Raw genomic sequence first — 22,347 nt, forward strand, 5'->3', positions numbered from 1 at the left:
TTTAGATCTTCAAAATTTATGCAATACACGTTATCAACTCTTTTAGCGGTGAATAGGACATTATGTTTTTCTCTATTTTCAATAATGCATTTGTCTTGTTTGAAAATTATGTCAAATCCTTTATCACTTAATTGGCATATACTTAAAAGATTATGTTTCAACCCATCTACCAACAAGACATCATCAATGGTCAGAGAAGGTTCTTTACCTATTTTTCCAATTCCAATTATTTTACCTTTAGCATTATCGCCAAACGTGAAGTATCCACCATCTTGTTCCATTAGTGTGGTGAATTTAGATTTATCTCCGGTCATGTGCCTTAAACACTTGCAGTCCAAGTACCATTTGTCTTTCGATGGCGTTGTCCTAAAGCAAACCTATAAAAAGATTCAATGTGTTATTTTTAGGTACCCAAACCTTCTTAAGTCTTTTTATTTCAGATTTATTTTTATTTTATTTTTTTTTGACTTTCCATACCTTTTTGACTTTAACATTTTTTCTTTTAAATAGGCAATCAAATTTTACATGTCCTTTTTTTTTTCACAAAAAGCACGTAGTGTGTTCATAGATATTTGTGGAAGATATGCTTGCATAATACTTTGATTCCATTACAAAGTATCCCATATATAGATTCTTTTTCTTTTTGTTTTCAATTCCATTATATCCAACTCCTTCTTTATCTAATAACATTCTTTGGGTTCCAATTAACTTTATAAAGTTCTCTTTTCATTTTGTAAAATTGTAGATGATTTTTTCTTTATCCTCAATTTTACTTTTAAGATTTTTATTTCTAATTCTTTCTTGCTTCCACCATTTACTTGAATTTTACGAAATCTTGAGACATATTGTTTATTTTCTTCATGAGTTCATCAATGTGTGATTCATTTTCTTTTTCAACTAATTTTGAAGTTTCTATTTGATTTTTAAGTGTTTCATTTTGTTCTTTTAAAACTACGTTTCTTTTAGATACTTTTATGAACCTATTATATAATGCAAACAACTCAACATGAATTTCTCTATATGAAGGCATACTTTCACAAGAGTCACTACACGACTCATCACTAGACTCTTCAGATGAGCTATAATAAGAATTTACCTCATCATCTTTTGCCATAAAGCAGATGTTTGCCACTTCTTGTTCACTTGATTCACTCTCTGATTCACTTGAGCTTGTGTCATCCCATGTAGTACCCTTCATTGCCTTCTTCTTCTTCTTTTTGTCTTTCTTGAGTTGTGGACAATTAGGTTTAATGTGTCCAATTTTTTTTGCAATTGTAATATGTTGGAGGTTCATTTTTAGTTTCCTTTTTGCTTGTTTATCCATTTTCAGATTTTGAGCCTCTGAATTTTCTTGCAAATTTCTTATTTCTCTTAAAGAACTTTCCAAGTCTCTTAGTGGGTAATACTATTTCATCATTGTCTAATTTGTTTTCATCTTCTTCTTCACTAGAGCTTTCTTTTACAGGTTTAAGGGCTATTGATTTCTTTTGTTTGTTATTTTCAGAATTCCTTTCATTCATAGTCATCTCATAAGTGAGAAGAGATCCAATTAATTCATCTGAGGAAGTATTTTTCAAGTTTCTTCCTTCTATTATAGCAGTGGCCTTAGGTTCCCATATTGGAGGAAGTCCTCTAAGGATTTTTAGAATCATCTCATAGGTTGAGTAATTTTTCCCTAAAGCATTAAGGGAGTTTATTATATGGGTGAACCTAGTGTACATACTACTAATAGTTTCATTTGGATTCATCCTAAAGGCATCATACTCACTTGTGAGCATGTCAATTCTACTATCTCTAACATCAACCATTCCTTCATAGGTTACTTCTAGTTTATCATGTTTCTTTAGCTGATTTACATGCCATGACCCTATTGAATTCATTTGCATCAAGAGCACAATATAATGCATTCATAGCACTTGAATTTACTTGCAACATCTTATGGTCATTGTCAGTCATCTCTTTTTCTTCTTTAGGTATTTCCTTACCATCCACAATTTGAGTGGGGATAAGGCTACATTGTGTGACGAATTTCCATGCTTTCCAATCCATAGTTTGTAAGTAAATTTTCATTCTTTGTTTCCAAAATGTGTAGTTAATACCACAAAAGATAGGAGGTGTAGTTGAGGATTGACCCTCGGCGAAGGGAGATACACCTAGGTGTGCCATAGGGATTTTGTGTAGCTTCTAGATTCAGATTTACTACAACCTCGCTCTGATACCAATTGAAAAGCGAAGGTGTTCTCCCAAGAGGGGGGTGAATTGGGTTTTTTTTAAAAAAAAATTTTTTTGGTAAATTCTTGTTTTATACATTCTTTTAGTTAAATATTAACCACTTTATCAATATGAGTTAATTTGCAATTACACGCAAGAACTTTACAATTGATTTGTAATAACCAACACTCAATCCTAGATTTAGTATTTATTGATGAATGATGATGATGATTCAAACTTCAGTATTCAAAACCAAGCTTCTCAATATCAATCCAATCAATGAGGTGAGCTTGAATTCACAATATGAAATAAAATAAAAAATCCAACCAAACTTTTAAAATTCAAATATCAATATCAAATAAGTATCTTGAATTTAAATATGTAACCAACCAATTTATTAATGAGCTTTGTTATTAATCAATCAACGTACTCTTTTGCGGTTTTCACAATAATATTGATCAATCAACGTACTCCCTTATGGTTTCTGCAATTCCCAAAGGCAAATTAATTTTCAGCAAATTAAGTACATAACCATGTAGTTTATATAAGTAGAAAATTAAAGAGAATAGGGAAGAGAGTGACATCAAGATTTTTACGAGGTTTAGCTATATCAGCCTACGTCCTCGCCTTAGGTACACCACCCAAATATCGCACTATATCACTCCTTTAACCAGGAAAAGCAAACTGTTTACACTCCTTCAAGTGGGATAGAGCCCCCCTCTCCAAGCGATACCCCACACTCGGTACAACGATTCAACAACCTGAACAGTCAAAAGAACAACAAGAACAAGAACAATTCTTATGTACAAAGACACTCTCAAAACAGAGCTGATTAATACAAGTTAGAGCACAACTAATATACTTAAATTTAAATATCAATAAAGAATGAATTTGAAGCTCAATAAATTAATCACCGTGTTCTTCTTTAGATTGAAAGAATCTTAGTAAGAGCACAAGAATCATGTGATTGTATCAATAGAAATTTAGTAATACTTCAGCAAGAATATGTGAGCAAGAGAGATTTGAAGAGTATGAGAATAATAGACTTTGATTGTTTGGAGTGTTTCCCAAGTTTTTATAAAGATTGGGGTCCAAGAAATCTAATTTGGAAACTTTTATTTGCTATAAAATAATAGTCATTACGAAGTTCAGTCACCTAGACTTTAAATTTCAGTGAAAAATCAAAGTCAGAATGGGGCCAGTCGCGTAGGACAGTCGACTGGACTTAGGGTCAGTCGCCTGGGTCAATTGATCAGGCCCATTTGGTCTTCTCAGAATTAATTCAGCATAAATGTCAGTCGCCTGGATAGATAAAAAAATCATGCTTTTATGTTTGTTTTCCAAAACTTTTGTGAGCTTTTTTTTGCCAAATCACTTTAAGTCTTTTCAAGATATTTTCCAAGGTTTTTTCAAAATTTGATCTCTAAGTCAATAATTAATCCTATTGAGCTTCAAAGCATCCATATTGACTTTTAATTGAAGTACTTACATAACACTTTCTTAAGACTTAAAATTGTCTAAACACGAAGTCTTCATGTATGTCTTTCTTTGAGTCCATCTTGACTTGAGCTTCAATATTCTTTAAGGTTTCATAAGATTTGTCTTTCTTTGATCGTTTGAGCTTTCTTTTTTTCACATGTCTTTAGAATGTAGGCTTTCATAACACTTGTGACCTCTTGATCTTGAAATCTAATACTTGATTCTTGAAACATCATCACTTTAACCAAAACATGTTAAATTGCCTTGGTTTGTTATCATCAAAATAAGATTCGTAAGCCTTGTTAGGCCAATAGAAATGGTGAAGGTGGTTTGATGGTTATGGATTCCACAGTAGTTGGGGATGGTACATGGTATTGAATGTATATACTAGAGTGTAAGTAATGGTAATGGATTATTTGGAATTTCTAACTTCAGAAATTTCCAAGGCATTGATGAAAGTTAGTCTATTATAGATTATTATTTATGTTAGGATTGGCAACATCTCCAACTAATTGGAACTTCAAGATGTTGGGATCAATTAAGTCTTGTACCCCATGTTTAAGAGAATAGACATTTGTGGCATGACTAGGTGCATTTATATGGCATTCACATGAAACATTTAGGTTATGGAACCTCATATTCTACCTTAGTTTCATCATTATAGGGACAATCTTCCTTTGAAATACAGATTGGTGATATAGTTCAACAGAATGTATCTATAGGGTAGTAAACTCTCTTCTAGGTCAAGGATTTAAACAATTATACTTAAAACAAAAATTGGCTTAGTTTAAGCACATGCTTACTCATGGTAGCTTGATTTCATGCCTTCCCATGAGATACTACACTGATTTCCCTTTCCTTCTTTAGTAATCGGTTTCCAATAAAATCCATGTGTTGGGAAACAGGTTGCATCATATGCAGCCCAGAAAGACTTTCTAATCTTTCACTAACATCAAATCAAACCAAATGTTTGACCAACAAAACAGCATTTTTTAAGGAAAATAATGGACCAACAAAACAGCATTTTTTAAGGAAAATAATGTTTGCCATGACGTGCGTCTCGAAAAGTTACGTGGAATCAAAAAAAAAATCGCCTAAAACGGACAACCGAGCAGAAAGTTATGCCCTTTTAACGTTTCGCCAAGGATGGACAGCCGGGGGAGGGGAGGCACTTATAAGGAAAGATGGAGAGCTACAAGGATGGGTGCGATCATACCAGCACTAATGCACCGGATCCCATCAGAACTCCGCAGTTAAGCGTGCTTGGGCGAGAGTAGTACTAGGATGGGTGACCTCCTGGGAAGTCCTCGTGTTGCACCCCTTCTTTTGAAAGAAATTTTCGTTCCGCGGCTCTTTTTGTTGCTATTTTCCTTTTTTCTTTTTTTTTACCTTTGCCATGACGTGCGTCTCGAAAAGTTACGTGGAATCAAAAAAAAAAATCGCCTAAAACGGACAACCGAGCAGAAAGTTATGCCCTTTTAACGTTTCGCCAAGGATGGACAGCCGGGGGAGGGGAGGCACTTATAAGGAAAGATGGAGAGCTACAAGGATGGGTGCGATCATACCAGCACTAATGCACCGGATCCCATCAGAACTCCGCAGTTAAGCGTGCTTGGGCGAGAGTAGTACTAGGATGGGTGACCTCCTGGGAAGTCCTCGTGTTGCACCCCTTCTTTTGAAAGAAATTTTCGTTCCGCGGCTCTTTTTGTTGCTATTTTCCTTTTTTCTTTTTTTTTTACCTTTGCCATGACGTGCGTCTCGAAAAGTTACGTGGAATCAAAAAAAAAAATCGCCTAAAACGGACAACCGAGCAGAAAGTTATGCCCTTTTAACGTTTCGCCAAGGATGGACAGCCGGGGGAGGGGAGGCACTTATAAGGAAAGATGGAGAGCTACAAGGATGGGTGCGATCATACCAGCGCTAATGCACCGGATCCCATCAGAACTCCGCAGTTAAGCGTGCTTGGGCGAGAGTAGTACTAGGATGGGTGACCTCCTGGGAAGTCCTCGTGTTGCACCCCTTCTTTTGAAAGAAATTTTCGTTCCGCGGCTCTTTTTGTTGCTATTTTCCTTTTTTTTTTTTTTTACCTTTGCCATGACGTGCGTCTCGAAAAGTTACGTGGAATCAAAAAAAAAAATCGCCTAAAACGGACAACCGAGCAGAAAGTTATGCCCTTTTAACGTTTCGCCAAGGATGGACAGCCGGGGGAGGGGAGGCACTTATAAGGAAAGATGGAGAGCTACAAGGATGGGTGCGATCATACCAGCGCTAATGCACCGGATCCCATCAGAACTCCGCAGTTAAGCGTGCTTGGGCGAGAGTAGTACTAGGATGGGTGACCTCCTGGGAAGTCCTCGTGTTGCACCCCTTCTTTTGAAAGAAATTTTCGTTCCGCGGCTCTTTTTGTTGCTATTTTCCTTTTTTCTTTTTTTTTACCTTTGCCATGACGTGCGTCTCGAAAAGTTACGTGGAATCAAAAAAAAAAATCGCCTAAAACGGACAACCGAGCAGAAAGTTATGCCCTTTTAACGTTTCGCCAAGGATGGACAGCCGGGGGAGGGGAGGCACTTATAAGGAAAGATGGAGAGCTACAAGGATGGGTGCGATCATACCAGCACTAATGCACCGGATCCCATCAGAACTCCGCAGTTAAGCGTGCTTGGGCGAGAGTAGTACTAGGATGGGTGACCTCCTGGGAAGTCCTCGTGTTGCACCCCTTCTTTTGAAAGAAATTTTCGTTCCGCGGCTCTTTTTGTTGCTATTTTCCTTTTTTTTTTTTACCTTTGCCATGACGTGCGTCTCGAAAAGTTACGTGGAATCAAAAAAAAAAATCGCCTAAAACGGACAACCGAGCAGAAAGTTATGCCCTTTTAACGTTTCGCCAAGGATGGACAGCCGGGGGAGGGGAGGCACTTATAAGGAAAGATGGAGAGCTACAAGGATGGGTGCGATCATACCAGCACTAATGCACCGGATCCCATCAGAACTCCGCAGTTAAGCGTGCTTGGGCGAGAGTAGTACTAGGATGGGTGACCTCCTGGGAAGTCCTCGTGTTGCACCCCTTCTTTTGAAAGAAATTTTCGTTCCGCGGCTCTTTTTGTTGCTATTTTCCTTTTTTTACCTTTGCCATGACGTGCGTCTCGAAAAGTTACGTGGAATCAAAAAAAAAAATCGCCTAAAACGGACAACCGAGCAGAAAGTTATGCCCTTTTAACGTTTCGCCAAGGATGGACAGCCGGGGGAGGGGAGGCACTTATAAGGAAAGATGGAGAGCTACAAGGATGGGTGCGATCATACCAGCACTAATGCACCGGATCCCATCAGAACTCCGCAGTTAAGCGTGCTTGGGCGAGAGTAGTACTAGGATGGGTGACCTCCTGGGAAGTCCTCGTGTTGCACCCCTTCTTTTGAAAGAAATTTTCGTTCCGCGGCTCTTTTTGTTGCTATTTTCCTTTTTTCTTTTTTTTTACCTTTGCCATGACGTGCGTCTCGAAAAGTTACGTGGAATCAAAAAAAAAAATCGCCTAAAACGGACAACCGAGCAGAAAGTTATGCCCTTTTAACGTTTCGCCAAGGATGGACAGCCGGGGGAGGGGAGGCACTTATAAGGAAAGATGGAGAGCTACAAGGATGGGTGCGATCATACCAGCACTAATGCACCGGATCCCATCAGAACTCCGCAGTTAAGCGTGCTTGGGCGAGAGTAGTACTAGGATGGGTGACCTCCTGGGAAGTCCTCGTGTTGCACCCCTTCTTTTGAAAGAAATTTTCGTTCCGCGGCTCTTTTTGTTGCTATTTTCCTTTTTTCTTTTTTTTTTACCTTTGCCATGACGTGCGTCTCGAAAAGTTACGTGGAATCAAAAAAAAAATCGCCTAAAACGGACAACCGAGCAGAAAGTTATGCCCTTTTAACGTTTCGCCAAGGATGGACAGCCGGGGGAGGGGAGGCACTTATAAGGAAAGATGGAGAGCTACAAGGATGGGTGCGATCATACCAGCACTAATGCACCGGATCCCATCAGAACTCCGCAGTTAAGCGTGCTTGGGCGAGAGTAGTACTAGGATGGGTGACCTCCTGGGAAGTCCTCGTGTTGCACCCCTTCTTTTGAAAGAAATTTTCGTTCCGCGGCTCTTTTTGTTGCTATTTTCCTTTTTTTTACCTGTGCCATGACGTGCGTCTCGAAAAGTTACGTGGAATCAAAAAAAAAATCGCCTAAAACGGACAACCGAGCAGAAAGTTATGCCCTTTTAACGTTTCGCCAAGGATGGACAGCCGGGGGAGGGGAGGCACTTATAAGGAAAGATGGAGAGCTACAAGGATGGGTGCGATCATACCAGCACTAATGCACCGGATCCCATCAGAACTCCGCAGTTAAGCGTGCTTGGGCGAGAGTAGTACTAGGATGGGTGACCTCCTGGGAAGTCCTCGTGTTGCACCCCTTCTTTTGAAAGAAATTTTCGTTCCGCGGCTCTTTTTGTTGCTATTTTCCTTTTTTTTTTTTTTACCTTTGCCATGACGTGCGTCTCGAAAAGTTACGTGGAATCAAAAAAAAAAATCGCCTAAAACGGACAACCGAGCAGAAAGTTATGCCCTTTTAACGTTTCGCCAAGGATGGACAGCCGGGGGAGGGGAGGCACTTATAAGGAAAGATGGAGAGCTACAAGGATGGGTGCGATCATACCAGCACTAATGCACCGGATCCCATCAGAACTCCGCAGTTAAGCGTGCTTGGGCGAGAGTAGTACTAGGATGGGTGACCTCCTGGGAAGTCCTCGTGTTGCACCCCTTCTTTTGAAAGAAATTTTCGTTCCGCGGCTCTTTTTGTTGCTATTTTCCTTTTTTTTTTTTTTTTACCTATGCCATGACGTGCGTCTCGAAAAGTTACGTGGAATCAAAAAAAAAAATCGCCTAAAACGGACAACCGAGCAGAAAGTTATGCCCTTTTAACGTTTCGCCAAGGATGGACAGCCGGGGGAGGGGAGGCACTTATAAGGAAAGATGGAGAGCTACAAGGATGGGTGCGATCATACCAGCACTAATGCACCGGATCCCATCAGAACTCCGCAGTTAAGCGTGCTTGGGCGAGAGTAGTACTAGGATGGGTGACCTCCTGGGAAGTCCTCGTGTTGCACCCCTTCTTTTGAAAGAAATTTTCGTTCCGCGGCTCTTTTTGTTGCTATTTTCCTTTTTTTTTTTTTTTACCTATGCCATGACGTGCGTCTCGAAAAGTTACGTGGAATCAAAAAAAAAAATCGCCTAAAACGGACAACCGAGCAGAAAGTTATGCCCTTTTAACGTTTCGCCAAGGATGGACAGCCGGGGGAGGGGAGGCACTTATAAGGAAAGATGGAGAGCTACAAGGATGGGTGCGATCATACCAGCACTAATGCACCGGATCCCATCAGAACTCCGCAGTTAAGCGTGCTTGGGCGAGAGTAGTACTAGGATGGGTGACCTCCTGGGAAGTCCTCGTGTTGCACCCCTTCTTTTGAAAGAAATTTTCGTTCCGCGGCTCTTTTTGTTGCTATTTTCCTTTTTTTTTTTTTTACCTATGCCATGACGTGCGTCTCGAAAAGTTACGTGGAATCAAAAAAAAAAATCGCCTAAAACGGACAACCGAGCAGAAAGTTATGCCCTTTTAACGTTTCGCCAAGGATGGACAGCCGGGGGAGGGGAGGCACTTATAAGGAAAGATGGAGAGCTACAAGGATGGGTGCGATCATACCAGCACTAATGCACCGGATCCCATCAGAACTCCGCAGTTAAGCGTGCTTGGGCGAGAGTAGTACTAGGATGGGTGACCTCCTGGGAAGTCCTCGTGTTGCACCCCTTCTTTTGAAAGAAATTTTCGTTCCGCGGCTCTTTTTGTTGCTATTTTCCTTTTTTCTTTTTTTTTACCTTTGCCATGACGTGCGTCTCGAAAAGTTACGTGGAATCAAAAAAAAAAATCGCCTAAAACGGACAACCGAGCAGAAAGTTATGCCCTTTTAACGTTTCGCCAAGGATGGACAGCCGGGGGAGGGGAGGCACTTATAAGGAAAGATGGAGAGCTACAAGGATGGGTGCGATCATACCAGCACTAATGCACCGGATCCCATCAGAACTCCGCAGTTAAGCGTGCTTGGGCGAGAGTAGTACTAGGATGGGTGACCTCCTGGGAAGTCCTCGTGTTGCACCCCTTCTTTTGAAAGAAATTTTCGTTCCGCGGCTCTTTTTGTTGCTATTTTCCTTTTTTCTTTTTTTTTACCTTTGCCATGACGTGCGTCTCGAAAAGTTACGTGGAATCAAAAAAAAAAATCGCCTAAAACGGACAACCGAGCAGAAAGTTATGCCCTTTTAACGTTTCGCCAAGGATGGACAGCCGGGGGAGGGGAGGCACTTATAAGGAAAGATGGAGAGCTACAAGGATGGGTGCGATCATACCAGCACTAATGCACCGGATCCCATCAGAACTCCGCAGTTAAGCGTGCTTGGGCGAGAGTAGTACTAGGATGGGTGACCTCCTGGGAAGTCCTCGTGTTGCACCCCTTCTTTTGAAAGAAATTTTCGTTCCGCGGCTCTTTTTGTTGCTATTTTCCTTTTTTTTTTTTTTACCTATGCCATGACGTGCGTCTCGAAAAGTTACGTGGAATCAAAAAAAAAAATCGCCTAAAACGGACAACCGAGCAGAAAGTTATGCCCTTTTAACGTTTCGCCAAGGATGGACAGCCGGGGGAGGGGAGGCACTTATAAGGAAAGATGGAGAGCTACAAGGATGGGTGCGATCATACCAGCACTAATGCACCGGATCCCATCAGAACTCCGCAGTTAAGCGTGCTTGGGCGAGAGTAGTACTAGGATGGGTGACCTCCTGGGAAGTCCTCGTGTTGCACCCCTTCTTTTGAAAAAAATTTTAGTGCCGCGGCTCTTTTTGTTGCTATTTTTTTGTTATTTTTCCATTGCCATCACGTGCGTCTTGAAAAGTTACGTGGAATCAAAAAAAAAAATCGCCTAAAACGGACAACCGAGCAGAAAGTTATGCCCTTTTAACGTTTCGCCAAGGATGGACAGCCGGGGGAGGGGAGGCACTTATAAGGAAAGATGGAGAGCTACAAGGATGGGTGCGATCATACCAGCACTAATGCACCGGATCCCATCAGAACTCCGCAGTTAAGCGTGCTTGGGCGAGAGTAGTACTAGGATGGGTGACCTCCTGGGAAGTCCTCGTGTTGCACCCCTTCTTTTGAAAGAAATTTTCGTTCCGCGGCTCTTTTTGTTGCTATTTTCCTTTTTTTTTTTTTTACCTATGCCATGACGTGCGTCTCGAAAAGTTACGTGGAATCAAAAAAAAAAATCGCCTAAAACGGACAACCGAGCAGAAAGTTATGCCCTTTTAACGTTTCGCCAAGGATGGACAGCCGGGGGAGGGGAGGCACTTATAAGGAAAGATGGAGAGCTACAAGGATGGGTGCGATCATACCAGCACTAATGCACCGGATCCCATCAGAACTCCGCAGTTAAGCGTGCTTGGGCGAGAGTAGTACTAGGATGGGTGACCTCCTGGGAAGTCCTCGTGTTGCACCCCTTCTTTTGAAAGAAATTTTCGTTCCGGGGCTCTTTTTGTTGCTATTTTCCTTTTTTTTTTTTTTTTACCTATGCCATGACGTGCGTCTCGAAAAGTTACGTGGAATCAAAAAAAAAATCGCCTAAAACGGACAACCGAGCAGAAAGTTATGCCCTTTTAACGTTTCGCCAAGGATGGACAGCCGGGGGAGGGGAGGCACTTATAAGGAAAGATGGAGAGCTACAAGGATGGGTGCGATCATACCAGCACTAATGCACCGGATCCCATCAGAACTCCGCAGTTAAGCGTGCTTGGGCGAGAGTAGTACTAGGATGGGTGACCTCCTGGGAAGTCCTCGTGTTGCACCCCTTCTTTTGAAAGAAATTTTCGTTCCGGGGGCTCTTTTTTTTGCTATTTTCCTTTTTTTTTTTTTTACCTATGCCATGACGTGCGTCTCGAAAAGTTACGTGGAATCAAAAAAAAAAATCGCCTAAAACGGACAACCGAGCAGAAAGTTATGCCCTTTTAACGTTTCGCCAAGGATGGACAGCCGGGGGAGGGGAGGCACTTATAAGGAAAGATGGAGAGCTACAAGGATGGGTGCGATCATACCAGCACTAATGCACCGGATCCCATCAGAACTCCGCAGTTAAGCGTGCTTGGGCGAGAGTAGTACTAGGATGGGTGACCTCCTGGGAAGTCCTCGTGTTGCACCCCTTCTTTTGAAAGAAATTTTCGTTCCGGGGCTCTTTTTGTTGCTATTTTCCTTTTTTTTTTTTTTTACCTATGCCATGACGTGCGTCTCGAAAAGTTACGTGGAATCAAAAAAAAAAATCGCCTAAAACGGACAACCGAGCAGAAAGTTATGCCCTTTTAACGTTTCGCCAAGGATGGACAGCCGGGGGAGGGGAGGCACTTATAAGGAAAGATGGAGAGCTACAAGGATGGGTGCGATCATACCAGCACTAATGCACCGGATCCCATCAGAACTCCGCAGTTAAGCGTGCTTGGGCGAGAGTAGTACTAGGATGGGTGACCTCCTGGGAAGTCCTCGTGTTGCACCCCTTCTTTTGAAAGAAATTTTCGTTCCGGGGCTCTTTTTGTTGCTATTTTTTTTTTTTTTTTTACCTATGCCATGACGTGCGTCTCGAAAAGTTACGTGGAATCAAAAAAAAAATCGCCTAAAACGGACAACCGAGCAGAAAGTTATGCCCTTTTAACGTTTCGCCAAGGATGGACAGCCGGGGGAGGGGAGGCACTTATAAGGAAAGATGGAGAGCTACAAGGATGGGTGCGATCATACCAGCACTAATGCACCGGATCCCATCAGAACTCCGCAGTTAAGCGTGCTTGGGCGAGAGTAGTACTAGGATGGGTGACCTCCTGGGAAGTCCTCGTGTTGCACCCCTTCTTTTGAAAGAAATTTTCGTTCCGCGGCTCTTTTTGTTGCTATTTTCCTTTTTTTTTTTTTTACCTATGCCATGACGTGCGTCTCGAAAAGTTACGTGGAATCAAAAAAAAAAATCGCCTAAAACGGACAACCGAGCAGAAAGTTATGCCCTTTTAACGTTTCGCCAAGGATGGACAGCCGGGGGAGGGGAGGCACTTATAAGGAAAGATGGAGAGCTACAAGGATGGGTGCGATCATACCAGCACTAATGCACCGGATCCCATCAGAACTCCGCAGTTAAGCGTGCTTGGGCGAGAGTAGTACTAGGATGGGTGACCTCCTGGGAAGTCCTCGTGTTGCACCCCTTCTTTTGAAAGAAATTTTCGTTCCGCGGCTCTTTTTGTTGCTATTTTCCTTTTTTTTTTTTTACCTATGCCATGACGTGCGTCTCGAAAAGTTACGTGGAATCAAAAAAAAAAATCGCCTAAAACGGACAACCGAGCAGAAAGTTATGCCCTTTTAACGTTTCGCCAAGGATGGACAGCCGGGGGAGGGGAGGCACTTATAAGGAAAGATGGAGAGCTACAAGGATGGGTGCGATCATACCAGCACTAATGCACCGGATCCCATCAGAACTCCGCAGTTAAGCGTGCTTGGGCGAGAGTAGTACTAGGATGGGTGACCTCCTGGGAAGTCCTCGTGTTGCACCCCTTCTTTTGAAAGAAATTTTCGTTCCGCGGCTCTTTTTGTTGCTATTTTCCTTTTTTTTTTTTTTACCTATGCCATGACGTGCGTCTCGAAAAGTTACGTGGAATCAAAAAAAAAAATCGCCTAAAACGGACAACCGAGCAGAAAGTTATGCCCTTTTAACGTTTCGCCAAGGATGGACAGCCGGGGGAGGGGAGGCACTTATAAGGAAAGATGGAGAGCTACAAGGATGGGTGCGATCATACCAGCACTAATGCACCGGATCCCATCAGAACTCCGCAGTTAAGCGTGCTTGGGCGAGAGTAGTACTAGGATGGGTGACCTCCTGGGAAGTCCTCGTGTTGCACCCCTTCTTTTGAAAGAAATTTTCGTTCCGGGGCTCTTTTTGTTGCTATTTTCCTTTTTTTTTTTTTACCTATGCCATGACGTGCGTCTCGAAAAGTTACGTGGAATCAAAAAAAAAATCGCCTAAAACGGACAACCGAGCAGAAAGTTATGCCCTTTTAACGTTTCGCCAAGGATGGACAGCCGGGGGAGGGGAGGCACTTATAAGGAAAGATGGAGAGCTACAAGGATGGGTGCGATCATACCAGCACTAATGCACCGGATCCCATCAGAACTCCGCAGTTAAGCGTGCTTGGGCGAGAGTAGTACTAGGATGGGTGACCTCCTGGGAAGTCCTCGTGTTGCACCCCTTCTTTTGAAAGAAATTTTCGTTCCGGGGCTCTTTTTGTTGCTATTTTCCTTTTTTTTTTTACCTATGCCATGACGTGCGTCTCGAAAAGTTACGTGGAATCAAAAAAAAAAATCGCCTAAAACGGACAACCGAGCAGAAAGTTATGCCCTTTTAACGTTTCGCCAAGGATGGACAGCCGGGGGAGGGGAGGCACTTATAAGGAAAGATGGAGAGCTACAAGGATGGGTGCGATCATACCAGCACTAATGCACCGGATCCCATCAGAACTCCGCAGTTAAGCGTGCTTGGGCGAGAGTAGTACTAGGATGGGTGACCTCCTGGGAAGTCCTCGTGTTGCACCCCTTCTTTTGAAAGAAATTTTCGTTCCGGGGCTCTTTTTGTTGCTATTTTCCTTTTTTTTTTTTACCTATGCCATGACGTGCGTCTCGAAAAGTTACGTGGAATCAAAAAAAAAATCGCCTAAAACGGACAACCGAGCAGAAAGTTATGCCCTTTTAACGTTTCGCCAAGGATGGACAGCCGGGGGAGGGGAGGCACTTATAAGGAAAGATGGAGAGCTACAAGGATGGGTGCGATCATACCAGCACTAATGCACCGGATCCCATCAGAACTCCGCAGTTAAGCGTGCTTGGGCGAGAGTAGTACTAGGATGGGTGACCTCCTGGGAAGTCCTCGTGTTGCACCCCTTCTTTTGAAAGAAATTTTCGTTCCGGGGCTCTTTTTGTTGCTATTTTCCTTTTTTTTTTTTACCTATGCCATGACGTGCGTCTCGAAAAGTTACGTGGAATCAAAAAAAAAAATCGCCTAAAACGGACAACCGAGCAGAAAGTTATGCCCTTTTAACGTTTCGCCAAGGATGGACAGCCGGGGGAGGGGAGGCACTTATAAGGAAAGATGGAGAGCTACAAGGATGGGTGCGATCATACCAGCACTAATGCACCGGATCCCATCAGAACTCCGCAGTTAAGCGTGCTTGGGCGAGAGTAGTACTAGGATGGGTGACCTCCTGGGAAGTCCTCGTGTTGCACCCCTTCTTTTGAAAGAAATTTTCGTTCCGGGGCTCTTTTTGTTGCTATTTTCCTTTTTTTTTTTTTTTACCTATGCCATGACGTGCGTCTCGAAAAGTTACGTGGAATCAAAAAAAAAATCGCCTAAAACGGACAACCGAGCAGAAAGTTATGCCCTTTTAACGTTTCGCCAAGGATGGACAGCCGGGGGAGGGGAGGCACTTATAAGGAAAGATGGAGAGCTACAAGGATGGGTGCGATCATACCAGCACTAATGCACCGGATCCCATCAGAACTCCGCAGTTAAGCGTGCTTGGGCGAGAGTAGTACTAGGATGGGTGACCTCCTGGGAAGTCCTCGTGTTGCACCCCTTCTTTTGAAAGAAATTTTCGTTCCGGGGCTCTTTTTGTTGCTATTTTCCTTTTTTTTTTTTTTTACCTATGCCATGACGTGCGTCTCGAAAAGTTACGTGGAATCAAAAAAAAAATCGCCTAAAACGGACAACCGAGCAGAAAGTTATGCCCTTTTAACGTTTCGCCAAGGATGGACAGCCGGGGGAGGGGAGGCACTTATAAGGAAAGATGGAGAGCTACAAGGATGGGTGCGATCATACCAGCACTAATGCACCGGATCCCATCAGAACTCCGCAGTTAAGCGTGCTTGGGCGAGAGTAGTACTAGGATGGGTGACCTCCTGGGAAGTCCTCGTGTTGCACCCCTTCTTTTGAAAGAAATTTTCGTTCCGGGGCTCTTTTTGTTGCTATTTTTTTTTTTTTTTTTTTACCTATGCCATGACGTGCGTCTCGAAAAGTTACGTGGAATCAAAAAAAAAATCGCCTAAAACGGACAACCGAGCAGAAAGTTATGCCCTTTTAACGTTTCGCCAAGGATGGACAGCCGGGGGAGGGGAGGCACTTATAAGGAAAGATGGAGAGCTACAAGGATGGGTGCGATCATACCAGCACTAATGCACCGGATCCCATCAGAACTCCGCAGTTAAGCGTGCTTGGGCGAGAGTAGTACTAGGATGGGTGACCTCCTGGGAAGTCCTCGTGTTGCACCCCTTCTTTTGAAAGAAATTTTCGTTCCGGGGCTCTTTTTGTTGCTATTTTCCTTTTTTTTTTTTTTTACCTATGCCATGACGTGCGTCTCGAAAAGTTACGTGGAATCAAAAAAAAAATCGCCTAAAACGGACAACCGAGCAGAAAGTTATGCCCTTTTAACGTTTCGCCAAGGATGGACAGCCGGGGGAGGGGAGGCACTTATAAGGAAAGATGGAGAGCTACAAGGATGGGTGCGATCATACCAGCACTAATGCACCGGATCCCATCAGAACTCCGCAGTTAAGCGTGCTTGGGCGAGAGTAGTACTAGGATGGGTGACCTCCTGGGAAGTCCTCGTGTTGCACCCCTTCTTTTGAAAGAAATTTTCGTTCCGGGGCTCTTTTTGTTGCTATTTTTTTTTTTTTTTTACCTATGCCATGACGTGCGTCTCGAAAAGTTACGTGGAATCAAAAAAAAAATCGCCTAAAACGGACAACCGAGCAGAAAGTTATGCCCTTTTAACGTTTCGCCAAGGATGGACAGCCGGGGGAGGGGAGGCACTTATAAGGAAAGATGGAGAGCTACAAGGATGGGTGCGATCATACCAGCACTAATGCACCGGATCCCATCAGAACTCCGCAGTTAAGCGTGCTTGGGCGAGAGTAGTACTAGGATGGGTGACCTCCTGGGAAGTCCTCGTGTTGCACCCCTTCTTTTGAAAGAAATTTTCGTTCCGGGGCTCTTTTTGTTGCTATTTTTTTTTTTTTTTTTTACCTATGCCATGACGTGCGTCTCGAAAAGTTACGTGGAATCAAAAAAAAAAATCGCCTAAAACGGACAACCGAGCAGAAAGTTATGCCCTTTTAACGTTTCGCCAAGGATGGACAGCCGGGGGAGGGGAGGCACTTATAAGGAAAGATGGAGAGCTACAAGGATGGGTGCGATCATACCAGCACTAATGCACCGGATCCCATCAGAACTCCGCAGTTAAGCGTGCTTGGGCGAGAGTAGTACTAGGATGGGTGACCTCCTGGGAAGTCCTCGTGTTGCACCCCTTCTTTTGAAAGAAATTTTCGTTCCGGGGCTCTTTTTGTTGCTATTTTCCTTTTTTTTTTACCTATGCCATGACGTGCGTCTCGAAAAGTTACGTGGAATCAAAAAAAAAATCGCCTAAAACGGACAACCGAGCAGAAAGTTATGCCCTTTTAACGTTTCGCCAAGGATGGACAGCCGGGGGAGGGGAGGCACTTATAAGGAAAGATGGAGAGCTACAAGGATGGGTGCGATCATACCAGCACTAATGCACCGGATCCCATCAGAACTCCGCAGTTAAGCGTGCTTGGGCGAGAGTAGTACTAGGATGGGTGACCTCCTGGGAAGTCCTCGTGTTGCACCCCTTCTTTTGAAAGAAATTTTCGTTCCGGGGCTCTTTTTGTTGCTATTTTTTTTTTTTTTTTACCTATGCCATGACGTGCGTCTCGAAAAGTTACGTGGAATCAAAAAAAAAAATCGCCTAAAACGGACAACCGAGCAGAAAGTTATGCCCTTTTAACGTTTCGCCAAGGATGGACAGCCGGGGGAGGGGAGGCACTTATAAGGAAAGATGGAGAGCTACAAGGATGGGTGCGATCATACCAGCACTAATGCACCGGATCCCATCAGAACTCCGCAGTTAAGCGTGCTTGGGCGAGAGTAGTACTAGGATGGGTGACCTCCTGGGAAGTCCTCGTGTTGCACCCCTTCTTTTGAAAGAAATTTTCGTTCCGGGGCTCTTTTTGTTGCTATTTTTTTTTTTTACCTATGCCATGACGTGCGTCTCGAAAAGTTACGTGGAATCAAAAAAAAAATCGCCTAAAACGGACAACCGAGCAGAAAGTTATGCCCTTTTAACGTTTCGCCAAGGATGGACAGCCGGGGGAGGGGAGGCACTTATAAGGAAAGATGGAGAGCTACAAGGATGGGTGCGATCATACCAGCACTAATGCACCGGATCCCATCAGAACTCCGCAGTTAAGCGTGCTTGGGCGAGAGTAGTACTAGGATGGGTGACCTCCTGGGAAGTCCTCGTGTTGCACCCCTTCTTTTGAAAGAAATTTTCGTTCCGGGGCTCTTTTTGTTGCTATTTTCCTTTTTTTTTTTTTTACCTATGCCATGACGTGCGTCTCGAAAAGTTACGTGGAATCAAAAAAAAAATCGCCTAAAACGGACAACCGAGCAGAAAGTTATGCCCTTTTAACGTTTCGCCAAGGATGGACAGCCGGGGGAGGGGAGGCACTTATAAGGAAAGATGGAGAGCTACAAGGATGGGTGCGATCATACCAGCACTAATGCACCGGATCCCATCAGAACTCCGCAGTTAAGCGTGCTTGGGCGAGAGTAGTACTAGGATGGGTGACCTCCTGGGAAGTCCTCGTGTTGCACCCCTTCTTTTGAAAGAAATTTTCGTTCCGGGGCTCTTTTTGTTGCTATTTTTTTTTTTTTTTTTTACCTATGCCATGACGTGCGTCTCGAAAAGTTACGTGGAATCAAAAAAAAAAATCGCCTAAAACGGACAACCGAGCAGAAAGTTATGCCCTTTTAACGTTTCGCCAAGGATGGACAGCCGGGGGAGGGGAGGCACTTATAAGGAAAGATGGAGAGCTACAAGGATGGGTGCGATCATACCAGCACTAATGCACCGGATCCCATCAGAACTCCGCAGTTAAGCGTGCTTGGGCGAGAGTAGTACTAGGATGGGTGACCTCCTGGGAAGTCCTCGTGTTGCACCCCTTCTTTTGAAAGAAATTTTCGTTCCGGGGCTCTTTTTGTTGCTATTTTTTTTTTTACCTATGCCATGACGTGCGTCTCGAAAAGTTACGTGGAATCAAAAAAAAAATCGCCTAAAACGGACAACCGAGCAGAAAGTTATGCCCTTTTAACGTTTCGCCAAGGATGGACAGCCGGGGGAGGGGAGGCACTTATAAGGAAAGATGGAGAGCTACAAGGATGGGTGCGATCATACCAGCACTAATGCACCGGATCCCATCAGAACTCCGCAGTTAAGCGTGCTTGGGCGAGAGTAGTACTAGGATGGGTGACCTCCTGGGAAGTCCTCGTGTTGCACCCCTTCTTTTGAAAGAAATTTTCGTTCCGGGGCTCTTTTTGTTGCTATTTTTTTTTTTTTTTACCTATGCCATGACGTGCGTCTCGAAAAGTTACGTGGAATCAAAAAAAAAAATCGCCTAAAACGGACAACCGAGCAGAAAGTTATGCCCTTTTAACGTTTCGCCAAGGATGGACAGCCGGGGGAGGGGAGGCACTTATAAGGAAAGATGGAGAGCTACAAGGATGGGTGCGATCATACCAGCACTAATGCACCGGATCCCATCAGAACTCCGCAGTTAAGCGTGCTTGGGCGAGAGTAGTACTAGGATGGGTGACCTCCTGGGAAGTCCTCGTGTTGCACCCCTTCTTTTGAAAGAAATTTTCGTTGCTGCAGCTCTTTTTGTTGCTATTTTCCTTTTTTTTTTTCCCTCTACCATCACGTGCATCTCAAAAAGTTACGTGGAATCAAAAAAAAAAATCGCCTAAAACGGACAACCGAGCAGAAAGTTATGCCCTTTTAACGTTTCGCCAAGGATGGACAGCCGGGGGAGGGGAGGCACTTATAAGGAAAGATGGAGAGCTACAAGGATGGGTGCGATCATACCAGCACTAATGCACCGGATCCCATCAGAACTCCGCAGTTAAGCGTGCTTGGGCGAGAGTAGTACTAGGATGGGTGACCTCCTGGGAAGTCCTCGTGTTGCACCCCTTCTTTTGAAAGAAATTTTCGTTCCGGGGCTCTTTTTGTTGCTATTTTCCTTTTTTTTTTTTTTACCTATGCCATGACGTGCGTCTCGAAAAGTTACGTGGAATCAAAAAAAAAAATCGCCTAAAACGGACAACCGAGCAGAAAGTTATGCCCTTTTAACGTTTCGCCAAGGATGGACAGCCGGGGGAGGGGAGGCACTTATAAGGAAAGATGGAGAGCTACAAGGATGGGTGCGATCATACCAGCACTAATGCACCGGATCCCATCAGAACTCCGCAGTTAAGCGTGCTTGGGCGAGAGTAGTACTAGGATGGGTGACCTCCTGGGAAGTCCTCGTGTTGCACCCCTTCTTTTGAAAGAAATTTTCGTTCCGGGGCTCTTTTTGTTGCTATTTTCCTTTTTTTTTTTTTTACCTATGCCATGACGTGCGTCTCGAAAAGTTACGTGGAATCAAAAAAAAAAATCGCCTAAAACGGACAACCGAGCAGAAAGTTATGCCCTTTTAACGTTTCGCCAAGGATGGACAGCCGGGGGAGGGGAGGCACTTATAAGGAAAGATGGAGAGCTACAAGGATGGGTGCGATCATACCAGCACTAATGCACCGGATCCCATCAGAACTCCGCAGTTAAGCGTGCTTGGGCGAGAGTAGTACTAGGATGGGTGACCTCCTGGGAAGTCCTCGTGTTGCACCCCTTCTTTTGAAAGAAATTTTCGTTCCGGGGCTCTTTTTGTTGCTATTTTCCTTTTTTTTTTTTTTACCTATGCCATGACGTGCGTCTCGAAAAGTTACGTGGAATCAAAAAAAAAAATCGCCTAAAACGGACAACCGAGCAGAAAGTTATGCCCTTTTAACGTTTCGCCAAGGATGGACAGCCGGGGGAGGGGAGGCACTTATAAGGAAAGATGGAGAGCTACAAGGATGGGTGCGATCATACCAGCACTAATGCACCGGATCCCATCAGAACTCCGCAGTTAAGCGTGCTTGGGCGAGAGTAGTACTAGGATGGGTGACCTCCTGGGAAGTCCTCGTGTTGCACCCCTTCTTTTGAAAGAAATTTTCGTTCCGGGGCTCTTTTTGTTGCTATTTTTTTTTTTTTTTTACCTATGCCATGACGTGCGTCTCGAAAAGTTACGTGGAATCAAAAAAAAAAATCGCCTAAAACGGACAACCGAGCAGAAAGTTATGCCCTTTTAACGTTTCGCCAAGGATGGACAGCCGGGGGAGGGGAGGCACTTATAAGGAAAGATGGAGAGCTACAAGGATGGGTGCGATCATACCAGCACTAATGCACCGGATCCCATCAGAACTCCGCAGTTAAGCGTGCTTGGGCGAGAGTAGTACTAGGATGGGTGACCTCCTGGGAAGTCCTCGTGTTGCACCCCTTCTTTTGAAAGAAATTTTCGTTCCGGGGCTCTTTTTGTTGCTATTTTTTTTTTTTTACCTATGCCATGACGTGCGTCTCGAAAAGTTACGTGGAATCAAAAAAAAAATCGCCTAAAACGGACAACCGAGCAGAAAGTTATGCCCTTTTAACGTTTCGCCAAGGATGGACAACCGAGCAGGGGAGGCATTTATAAGGAAAGATGGAGAGCTACAAGGATGGGTGCGATCATACCAGCACTAATGCACCGGATCCCATCAGAACTCCGCAGTTAAGCGTGCTTGGGCGAGAGTAGTACTAGGATGGGTGACCTCCTGGGAAGTCCTCGTGTTGCACCCCTTCTTTTGAAAGAAATTTTCGTTCCGGGGCTCTTTTTGTTGCTATTTTTTTTTTTTTTTTTTACCTATGCCATGACGTGCGTCTCGAAAAGTTACGTGGAATCAAAAAAAAAATCGCCTAAAACGGACAACCGAGCAGAAAGTTATGCCCTTTTAACGTTTCGCCAAGGATGGACAGCCGGGGGAGGGGAGGCACTTATAAGGAAAGATGGAGAGCTACAAGGATGGGTGCGATCATACCAGCACTAATGCACCGGATCCCATCAGAACTCCGCAGTTAAGCGTGCTTGGGCGAGAGTAGTACTAGGATGGGTGACCTCCTGGGAAGTCCTCGTGTTGCACCCCTTCTTTTGAAAGAAATTTTCGTTCCGGGGCTCTTTTTGTTGCTATTTTTTTTTTTTTTTTTACCTATGCCATGACGTGCGTCTCGAAAAGTTACGTGGAATCAAAAAAAAAATCGCCTAAAACGGACAACCGAGCAGAAAGTTATGCCCTTTTAACGTTTCGCCAAGGATGGACAGCCGGGGGAGGGGAGGCACTTATAAGGAAAGATGGAGAGCTACAAGGATGGGTGCGATCATACCAGCACTAATGCACCGGATCCCATCAGAACTCCGCAGTTAAGCGTGCTTGGGCGAGAGTAGTACTAGGATGGGTGACCTCCTGGGAAGTCCTCGTGTTGCACCCCTTCTTTTGAAAGAAATTTTCGTTCCGGGGCTCTTTTTGTTGCTATTTTTTTTTTTTTTTACCTATGC

At 43.9% G+C, this 22,347-nt stretch overlaps 51 non-coding genes across 51 annotated transcripts; all 51 read left to right on the plus strand.

Annotated features, from left to right (window-relative positions):
* The first annotated feature begins 4,892 nt into the window (after window positions 1–4,892).
* Window positions 4,893–5,011, plus strand: LOC131158908 (5S ribosomal RNA). The gene has a single exon (XR_009137537.1). It is a non-coding gene; the product is annotated as a 5S ribosomal RNA (ribosomal RNA).
* A 230-nt stretch (window positions 5,012–5,241) lies between these two features.
* Window positions 5,242–5,360, plus strand: LOC131159020 (5S ribosomal RNA). Its single transcript, XR_009137634.1, has one exon. It is a non-coding gene; the product is annotated as a 5S ribosomal RNA (ribosomal RNA).
* A 231-nt stretch (window positions 5,361–5,591) lies between these two features.
* LOC131158923 (5S ribosomal RNA) lies at window positions 5,592–5,710 on the plus strand. Its single transcript, XR_009137551.1, has one exon. It is a non-coding gene; the product is annotated as a 5S ribosomal RNA (ribosomal RNA).
* A 229-nt stretch (window positions 5,711–5,939) lies between these two features.
* Window positions 5,940–6,058, plus strand: LOC131158924 (5S ribosomal RNA). The gene has a single exon (XR_009137552.1). It is a non-coding gene; the product is annotated as a 5S ribosomal RNA (ribosomal RNA).
* A 230-nt stretch (window positions 6,059–6,288) lies between these two features.
* On the plus strand, window positions 6,289–6,407 carry LOC131159100 (5S ribosomal RNA). The gene has a single exon (XR_009137710.1). It is a non-coding gene; the product is annotated as a 5S ribosomal RNA (ribosomal RNA).
* A 226-nt stretch (window positions 6,408–6,633) lies between these two features.
* Window positions 6,634–6,752, plus strand: LOC131159111 (5S ribosomal RNA). Its single transcript, XR_009137721.1, has one exon. It is a non-coding gene; the product is annotated as a 5S ribosomal RNA (ribosomal RNA).
* Window positions 6,753–6,973: 221 nt separating this feature from the next.
* On the plus strand, window positions 6,974–7,092 carry LOC131159123 (5S ribosomal RNA). Its single transcript, XR_009137732.1, has one exon. It is a non-coding gene; the product is annotated as a 5S ribosomal RNA (ribosomal RNA).
* A 230-nt stretch (window positions 7,093–7,322) lies between these two features.
* LOC131158914 (5S ribosomal RNA) lies at window positions 7,323–7,441 on the plus strand. The gene has a single exon (XR_009137543.1). It is a non-coding gene; the product is annotated as a 5S ribosomal RNA (ribosomal RNA).
* A 230-nt stretch (window positions 7,442–7,671) lies between these two features.
* LOC131158926 (5S ribosomal RNA) lies at window positions 7,672–7,790 on the plus strand. The gene has a single exon (XR_009137554.1). It is a non-coding gene; the product is annotated as a 5S ribosomal RNA (ribosomal RNA).
* A 221-nt stretch (window positions 7,791–8,011) lies between these two features.
* LOC131158939 (5S ribosomal RNA) lies at window positions 8,012–8,130 on the plus strand. The gene has a single exon (XR_009137563.1). It is a non-coding gene; the product is annotated as a 5S ribosomal RNA (ribosomal RNA).
* Window positions 8,131–8,358: 228 nt separating this feature from the next.
* LOC131158944 (5S ribosomal RNA) lies at window positions 8,359–8,477 on the plus strand. The gene has a single exon (XR_009137564.1). It is a non-coding gene; the product is annotated as a 5S ribosomal RNA (ribosomal RNA).
* A 230-nt stretch (window positions 8,478–8,707) lies between these two features.
* LOC131158956 (5S ribosomal RNA) lies at window positions 8,708–8,826 on the plus strand. Its single transcript, XR_009137573.1, has one exon. It is a non-coding gene; the product is annotated as a 5S ribosomal RNA (ribosomal RNA).
* A 229-nt stretch (window positions 8,827–9,055) lies between these two features.
* Window positions 9,056–9,174, plus strand: LOC131158968 (5S ribosomal RNA). The gene has a single exon (XR_009137584.1). It is a non-coding gene; the product is annotated as a 5S ribosomal RNA (ribosomal RNA).
* Window positions 9,175–9,402: 228 nt separating this feature from the next.
* LOC131158979 (5S ribosomal RNA) lies at window positions 9,403–9,521 on the plus strand. Its single transcript, XR_009137595.1, has one exon. It is a non-coding gene; the product is annotated as a 5S ribosomal RNA (ribosomal RNA).
* A 230-nt stretch (window positions 9,522–9,751) lies between these two features.
* On the plus strand, window positions 9,752–9,870 carry LOC131158991 (5S ribosomal RNA). Its single transcript, XR_009137606.1, has one exon. It is a non-coding gene; the product is annotated as a 5S ribosomal RNA (ribosomal RNA).
* Window positions 9,871–10,100: 230 nt separating this feature from the next.
* LOC131159003 (5S ribosomal RNA) lies at window positions 10,101–10,219 on the plus strand. The gene has a single exon (XR_009137617.1). It is a non-coding gene; the product is annotated as a 5S ribosomal RNA (ribosomal RNA).
* Window positions 10,220–10,447: 228 nt separating this feature from the next.
* Window positions 10,448–10,566, plus strand: LOC131159014 (5S ribosomal RNA). Its single transcript, XR_009137628.1, has one exon. It is a non-coding gene; the product is annotated as a 5S ribosomal RNA (ribosomal RNA).
* A 223-nt stretch (window positions 10,567–10,789) lies between these two features.
* Window positions 10,790–10,908, plus strand: LOC131159026 (5S ribosomal RNA). Its single transcript, XR_009137641.1, has one exon. It is a non-coding gene; the product is annotated as a 5S ribosomal RNA (ribosomal RNA).
* A 228-nt stretch (window positions 10,909–11,136) lies between these two features.
* LOC131159038 (5S ribosomal RNA) lies at window positions 11,137–11,255 on the plus strand. Its single transcript, XR_009137653.1, has one exon. It is a non-coding gene; the product is annotated as a 5S ribosomal RNA (ribosomal RNA).
* A 229-nt stretch (window positions 11,256–11,484) lies between these two features.
* LOC131159049 (5S ribosomal RNA) lies at window positions 11,485–11,603 on the plus strand. Its single transcript, XR_009137664.1, has one exon. It is a non-coding gene; the product is annotated as a 5S ribosomal RNA (ribosomal RNA).
* Window positions 11,604–11,832: 229 nt separating this feature from the next.
* Window positions 11,833–11,951, plus strand: LOC131159061 (5S ribosomal RNA). The gene has a single exon (XR_009137675.1). It is a non-coding gene; the product is annotated as a 5S ribosomal RNA (ribosomal RNA).
* Window positions 11,952–12,180: 229 nt separating this feature from the next.
* On the plus strand, window positions 12,181–12,299 carry LOC131159073 (5S ribosomal RNA). Its single transcript, XR_009137686.1, has one exon. It is a non-coding gene; the product is annotated as a 5S ribosomal RNA (ribosomal RNA).
* Window positions 12,300–12,523: 224 nt separating this feature from the next.
* On the plus strand, window positions 12,524–12,642 carry LOC131159085 (5S ribosomal RNA). The gene has a single exon (XR_009137697.1). It is a non-coding gene; the product is annotated as a 5S ribosomal RNA (ribosomal RNA).
* Window positions 12,643–12,870: 228 nt separating this feature from the next.
* LOC131159095 (5S ribosomal RNA) lies at window positions 12,871–12,989 on the plus strand. Its single transcript, XR_009137706.1, has one exon. It is a non-coding gene; the product is annotated as a 5S ribosomal RNA (ribosomal RNA).
* A 227-nt stretch (window positions 12,990–13,216) lies between these two features.
* LOC131159096 (5S ribosomal RNA) lies at window positions 13,217–13,335 on the plus strand. The gene has a single exon (XR_009137707.1). It is a non-coding gene; the product is annotated as a 5S ribosomal RNA (ribosomal RNA).
* Window positions 13,336–13,563: 228 nt separating this feature from the next.
* LOC131159097 (5S ribosomal RNA) lies at window positions 13,564–13,682 on the plus strand. Its single transcript, XR_009137708.1, has one exon. It is a non-coding gene; the product is annotated as a 5S ribosomal RNA (ribosomal RNA).
* A 226-nt stretch (window positions 13,683–13,908) lies between these two features.
* Window positions 13,909–14,027, plus strand: LOC131159098 (5S ribosomal RNA). The gene has a single exon (XR_009137709.1). It is a non-coding gene; the product is annotated as a 5S ribosomal RNA (ribosomal RNA).
* A 225-nt stretch (window positions 14,028–14,252) lies between these two features.
* LOC131159101 (5S ribosomal RNA) lies at window positions 14,253–14,371 on the plus strand. Its single transcript, XR_009137711.1, has one exon. It is a non-coding gene; the product is annotated as a 5S ribosomal RNA (ribosomal RNA).
* Window positions 14,372–14,596: 225 nt separating this feature from the next.
* Window positions 14,597–14,715, plus strand: LOC131159102 (5S ribosomal RNA). The gene has a single exon (XR_009137712.1). It is a non-coding gene; the product is annotated as a 5S ribosomal RNA (ribosomal RNA).
* A 226-nt stretch (window positions 14,716–14,941) lies between these two features.
* On the plus strand, window positions 14,942–15,060 carry LOC131159103 (5S ribosomal RNA). Its single transcript, XR_009137713.1, has one exon. It is a non-coding gene; the product is annotated as a 5S ribosomal RNA (ribosomal RNA).
* Window positions 15,061–15,288: 228 nt separating this feature from the next.
* Window positions 15,289–15,407, plus strand: LOC131159104 (5S ribosomal RNA). Its single transcript, XR_009137714.1, has one exon. It is a non-coding gene; the product is annotated as a 5S ribosomal RNA (ribosomal RNA).
* Window positions 15,408–15,635: 228 nt separating this feature from the next.
* Window positions 15,636–15,754, plus strand: LOC131159105 (5S ribosomal RNA). Its single transcript, XR_009137715.1, has one exon. It is a non-coding gene; the product is annotated as a 5S ribosomal RNA (ribosomal RNA).
* A 226-nt stretch (window positions 15,755–15,980) lies between these two features.
* On the plus strand, window positions 15,981–16,099 carry LOC131159106 (5S ribosomal RNA). The gene has a single exon (XR_009137716.1). It is a non-coding gene; the product is annotated as a 5S ribosomal RNA (ribosomal RNA).
* A 228-nt stretch (window positions 16,100–16,327) lies between these two features.
* On the plus strand, window positions 16,328–16,446 carry LOC131159107 (5S ribosomal RNA). The gene has a single exon (XR_009137717.1). It is a non-coding gene; the product is annotated as a 5S ribosomal RNA (ribosomal RNA).
* Window positions 16,447–16,669: 223 nt separating this feature from the next.
* LOC131159108 (5S ribosomal RNA) lies at window positions 16,670–16,788 on the plus strand. Its single transcript, XR_009137718.1, has one exon. It is a non-coding gene; the product is annotated as a 5S ribosomal RNA (ribosomal RNA).
* A 226-nt stretch (window positions 16,789–17,014) lies between these two features.
* LOC131159109 (5S ribosomal RNA) lies at window positions 17,015–17,133 on the plus strand. The gene has a single exon (XR_009137719.1). It is a non-coding gene; the product is annotated as a 5S ribosomal RNA (ribosomal RNA).
* A 223-nt stretch (window positions 17,134–17,356) lies between these two features.
* Window positions 17,357–17,475, plus strand: LOC131159110 (5S ribosomal RNA). Its single transcript, XR_009137720.1, has one exon. It is a non-coding gene; the product is annotated as a 5S ribosomal RNA (ribosomal RNA).
* Window positions 17,476–17,699: 224 nt separating this feature from the next.
* Window positions 17,700–17,818, plus strand: LOC131159112 (5S ribosomal RNA). The gene has a single exon (XR_009137722.1). It is a non-coding gene; the product is annotated as a 5S ribosomal RNA (ribosomal RNA).
* Window positions 17,819–18,037: 219 nt separating this feature from the next.
* Window positions 18,038–18,156, plus strand: LOC131159113 (5S ribosomal RNA). The gene has a single exon (XR_009137723.1). It is a non-coding gene; the product is annotated as a 5S ribosomal RNA (ribosomal RNA).
* Window positions 18,157–18,383: 227 nt separating this feature from the next.
* On the plus strand, window positions 18,384–18,502 carry LOC131159114 (5S ribosomal RNA). Its single transcript, XR_009137724.1, has one exon. It is a non-coding gene; the product is annotated as a 5S ribosomal RNA (ribosomal RNA).
* A 226-nt stretch (window positions 18,503–18,728) lies between these two features.
* On the plus strand, window positions 18,729–18,847 carry LOC131159116 (5S ribosomal RNA). Its single transcript, XR_009137725.1, has one exon. It is a non-coding gene; the product is annotated as a 5S ribosomal RNA (ribosomal RNA).
* A 218-nt stretch (window positions 18,848–19,065) lies between these two features.
* On the plus strand, window positions 19,066–19,184 carry LOC131159117 (5S ribosomal RNA). Its single transcript, XR_009137726.1, has one exon. It is a non-coding gene; the product is annotated as a 5S ribosomal RNA (ribosomal RNA).
* A 223-nt stretch (window positions 19,185–19,407) lies between these two features.
* Window positions 19,408–19,526, plus strand: LOC131159118 (5S ribosomal RNA). Its single transcript, XR_009137727.1, has one exon. It is a non-coding gene; the product is annotated as a 5S ribosomal RNA (ribosomal RNA).
* A 226-nt stretch (window positions 19,527–19,752) lies between these two features.
* On the plus strand, window positions 19,753–19,871 carry LOC131159119 (5S ribosomal RNA). The gene has a single exon (XR_009137728.1). It is a non-coding gene; the product is annotated as a 5S ribosomal RNA (ribosomal RNA).
* Window positions 19,872–20,099: 228 nt separating this feature from the next.
* On the plus strand, window positions 20,100–20,218 carry LOC131159120 (5S ribosomal RNA). The gene has a single exon (XR_009137729.1). It is a non-coding gene; the product is annotated as a 5S ribosomal RNA (ribosomal RNA).
* A 228-nt stretch (window positions 20,219–20,446) lies between these two features.
* On the plus strand, window positions 20,447–20,565 carry LOC131159121 (5S ribosomal RNA). Its single transcript, XR_009137730.1, has one exon. It is a non-coding gene; the product is annotated as a 5S ribosomal RNA (ribosomal RNA).
* A 228-nt stretch (window positions 20,566–20,793) lies between these two features.
* On the plus strand, window positions 20,794–20,912 carry LOC131159122 (5S ribosomal RNA). The gene has a single exon (XR_009137731.1). It is a non-coding gene; the product is annotated as a 5S ribosomal RNA (ribosomal RNA).
* Window positions 20,913–21,136: 224 nt separating this feature from the next.
* LOC131159124 (5S ribosomal RNA) lies at window positions 21,137–21,255 on the plus strand. Its single transcript, XR_009137733.1, has one exon. It is a non-coding gene; the product is annotated as a 5S ribosomal RNA (ribosomal RNA).
* A 219-nt stretch (window positions 21,256–21,474) lies between these two features.
* Window positions 21,475–21,593, plus strand: LOC131159125 (5S ribosomal RNA). Its single transcript, XR_009137734.1, has one exon. It is a non-coding gene; the product is annotated as a 5S ribosomal RNA (ribosomal RNA).
* Window positions 21,594–21,818: 225 nt separating this feature from the next.
* LOC131159126 (5S ribosomal RNA) lies at window positions 21,819–21,937 on the plus strand. Its single transcript, XR_009137735.1, has one exon. It is a non-coding gene; the product is annotated as a 5S ribosomal RNA (ribosomal RNA).
* A 224-nt stretch (window positions 21,938–22,161) lies between these two features.
* LOC131159127 (5S ribosomal RNA) lies at window positions 22,162–22,280 on the plus strand. Its single transcript, XR_009137736.1, has one exon. It is a non-coding gene; the product is annotated as a 5S ribosomal RNA (ribosomal RNA).
* Window positions 22,281–22,347: the final 67 nt, after the last annotated feature.

Source organism: Malania oleifera, chromosome 6, assembly GCF_029873635.1.
Source record: "Malania oleifera isolate guangnan ecotype guangnan chromosome 6, ASM2987363v1, whole genome shotgun sequence".
NCBI lineage: Eukaryota > Viridiplantae > Streptophyta > Magnoliopsida > Santalales > Ximeniaceae > Malania > Malania oleifera.